Genomic DNA, 3,610 nt, shown 5'->3' with positions numbered 1-3,610 from the left:
AACCCAGGGTAGTAGTATGAATATACATGCCCAGTGACTCCTTTCTCAAAATTTTCTGTTAATTACAAAGGTATATGTACATACTCCTTTAACACCTGCTTATTCATTCCTTATCTAGCTTCAGAATTATTTTACTTTTTTAAAAATGTGTATTTTTGGAGAGAGAGAGAGCACAAGCCATGGAGGGGCAGAGAGAGAGGGAGAGAGAGAATCCCAAGCAGGCTCCACGCTGTGAGCACAGAGCCCAGCATGGGGCTTAAACTCACAAACTGTGAGATCATGACCTGAGCCGAAATCGAGTCGGATGCTTAACAGACTGAGCCACCCAGGTGCCCCCAGGATTATTTTAGAAGCTCATCTGGGCCTCACCTGTGGAACTTGAGCATTAAATTAGTTGCTAACGCAGGGCCAGTCTCCAGGCTGGGGGTTGCTCTCACTCCCTCTGGAAAGAGCTGGAAAGAATGAAGTCACCAGGAACTGGCAGAGAGAAGCTGCTCTCTACTCGGCCTAAGTCTTGAGTGAATAAAAACATGCAGATTTTTCTGTTCTTCTGGACAAAATAGCTGATATTTAGTGAGCAGATAAAATCCCAAAAATGTAGGAACTGTTGTAAAGAGCCTGAGGATGCCACATAAAGGGCCTGAAAGTACTTATTTGGGGGAGTAAATTCCCAAGAAGTAAACCTACAATATTTCCAAAACGTCAGCCTAGTCCTTCTCAGCCCAGTAAGCTTTCTGGGACCCATAGAGCCCATTTTCTGTCGTGTGTATGAACCCATTCTGGCCAGCCCAGACTGGAGTTCCAACAGGACATAAAAGGCCACCTCAGTTGTCAAGCACAGAAGTCATGTGTGGCTTTTGGTTTAAGAATCAGTCCAGCCAGCAGATGCTCTGAGTGCTTGGGGAGTGGCATGCCTATTTCTGATATGAGAACAAGCATCCTTTGTCTTAATTCCGCACTTAAATCTGGGATAGACCATTCTGAATGTCTTTACTTTTAAAGGACCTATGTTAAAATCATTCTTATTAGCAAAAAGTCACTTGTATAAAAAGGTGTGATTTCCCAGACAGCCTTTTTACTGTTGAAGGAATTTCTTAGCAGACAAAGGAATCTGCTCATTAAATCATAAGCCCTGTGAGAAAGAGATTCTTAAGCATAAGGTGCAGCACATGTAGTTGTTAAGTGGGATTCAAAACACTGTCTCCACTACCCCTTTCTGAAGGCGATCTCTTTATTTTTCTTTGCTGAAGAGGGGCACCTTTCTGAAAATTTCCCCCATGAACCCAGAATAAAAATGTGCAGCACATTAGAGTTCTAAAAATAATTCGACCCTGCGTTTCACAGAGTTCAGGGCTCCAAAAATATGCTGTCCAAATCATTATTGGCGATTACTTTATTTTGCCCTTGTACAAGAGGGGAAAGCAGCTGGGGAATGAGACTTGAGAGAGAGCCCATTTTCCAAGGAAGAACAAAGAACCGAGGGAGAAGCTGCTATGCTTTGTCTGAGCCAACTCCCTCTGAGGATTGCCGCAGGAAAGGCTTAGAGCTGTATCCCTGCCCATTAGTTTAGGGCCACTTGGTTCAGCAGTCCTGGCCATGTGGGAAGATGTGTGCCTACCTGCACAGTATTAATGTTATCAGCTGCCCTGTTCATGTAGCCTCTCTCTAGAGGACACTTTTATAACACAGTAGCACTTAGGGAGACATTCCCTCCTTTACTTCTGTTTCTCTGCTGATAAACAAATGTCAGGCTTCCTCTTGGATCCTGTCCCTGATTCACTAAGTTACTATATATTCTTTGCTCTTCTTTGTGCTCCAAACACTGAGCTCTCAGTGCTCATCTGGTTGGATCCAGATTGTGAAGGCTACAGCCCAAGCGATCACATACAGGACTTGGGGGCCCAACCTTCCTTTTCCAGGAGCCTCGAGAAGCCTTCTGTTCCAGCAAGGTCCCTAATTAATGTGTTTCTGGTGCTACTGGACAAAAGAGAGGGCCCTGTTTTGAACCAGAGCCTATAATTTATGCCGACAGCTATACCCCGATGGGAGATGGGAATTTTCATGTCAGAGGATAGGGACCCGATAAACAGCATGACTAATCCAAATGAAACCATCCACCTCTGGGTCTTTACTCCCTTACTAAAAGAAAAAACAGAGATGTGTGGTTTTTACACTTAATCCACTGAATCTCTGCAAGTGGAAGGGACTTAGCACATCATCCGGGCAATGTGGAGGGCATGGCTCTAAAGGAGAAAGCATCAGCTTCAAGAAGGGCAGCATACAGTTCTATGCGGCACAAAAAGGGGGAAGCTGCACTTGGGCATCATCTTGCAGGTTACAATTCCGGGCAGTCGCGCGGCTCCAGCGCAGAAGCACAACTCCTCATCTTTCTTCTGTGGGCTTCAGCCATAGGGGGAGAAAGGTGGTGCCACAACTCTCTCCCAGTGGATGATGATGACGTGTTCTAAGCAGATGATTGCGGAGGCTCCTGTCAAATGAGTGGAGAGAAAAGGGAAGTGGGGAGAGGAGGAGGGACTCAAGAAACAGCACTGCAACAACCCTGGAATAAAAATGAGGGGCCATTATGGGAAACGATAAGCACAATCACCTTGAAACTCAGTCCCTTGCTCGTTTTTTTCCAATTTGCTTCTGATAACCTCTTACAATACTTTGTAAATAACTTAAAGCAGCACAGGATAAATGAAAGAGAGCTTCTATCAGGTTCTATTTTCACTCTTTAGGACGGTCTTAAATAGAATTATCCTTTTAAGCTTCAGGAAGCATTAAAAACAGTCAAGCCTTTTGAAACACTGTGTACCAAAACCATAACGGTCCTGTAGGTTTCCCTTCTCGACAGAAAGGCTGCTCGGGCTGTGCCCATTACTTTCAGTTTCGTTGGCGGGGGGGGGGGGGGGGGGGGGGTATATCCTGTAGCATCCTAAGCGCACCGGACTTTGGAATGTTGGCTCGGTCCAAGCGGTCCCCTTGGCGACGCCACGGCCTCCGGGGAGATCCGAGCTGTTTCCCTCTTCCCCAGCAGGCGGCGCTGTTTTTCGCGGCGCCCGCCACCGCCACCGCCCAGCTCGGAGGTCACTTCCGCCGCGGCCTGGGGAGGCTTCCCTCCTCTTGCCACTCCTTTCTGGTGTTTTTCTGAGGCAGGATTTGTTTATCCAGGGCTGCCTACTAACGTTTCTGAAACACTATGCTCTAATGATAGTTTATGCTACTTTAAAACTTGCTGCTTGGGTCCTCTGAAAAAGTGGAAATCTTAAAAAAAACATGTATTTGGGATTTCGTAATCACTGTTTTTTTTTTTTAACTTCTAACGCATTTCAACCTAGTTAAATAAAAAGGGTCTCTGACCCGACAAAGAAGGCAATAGATGTTGAAATTTAGAATGCTTCAAAACAAACAAACAAAAATTCCCCTTCCTGTTTATTCCAGATTCTTCCAGTGTAGAGAGCAGCTCACGAAAATTCAGCTGCGGCTCCATCTGCTGGACGCGCCGCGCCGCTGCAAGGCCCTGCCCTGGAAGGAGAGGTGTCGGCTGCAGGTGAAGAAGGCCTGGCCTTTTCCCCAGGAAAAGCTCTGGCACCAAGGTAGCATTCAC

At 46.2% G+C, this 3,610-nt stretch overlaps 1 long non-coding RNA gene across 1 annotated transcript; it reads right to left on the bottom strand.

Moving 5' to 3' along the window:
* Window positions 1-1,375: 1,375 nt before the first annotated feature.
* On the bottom strand, window positions 1,376-3,092 carry LOC109249067 (uncharacterized). The gene is made up of 2 exons (XR_002072423.2): window positions 2,609-3,092; window positions 1,376-2,488 (listed from the first exon to the last, which is right to left on the bottom strand). It is a non-coding gene; the product is annotated as an uncharacterized LOC109249067 (long non-coding RNA).
* Between the last annotated feature and the right edge of the window lie 518 nt (window positions 3,093-3,610).

Source organism: Panthera pardus, unplaced genomic scaffold, assembly GCF_024362965.1.
Source record: "Panthera pardus isolate Hobbes unplaced genomic scaffold, ASM2436296v1 HiC_scaffold_6, whole genome shotgun sequence".
Taxonomy (NCBI): Eukaryota; Metazoa; Chordata; class Mammalia; order Carnivora; family Felidae; genus Panthera; species Panthera pardus.
Note: the sequence above shows the minus strand (reverse complement) of the source record. Positions and strands in the feature narration are given on the sequence as shown.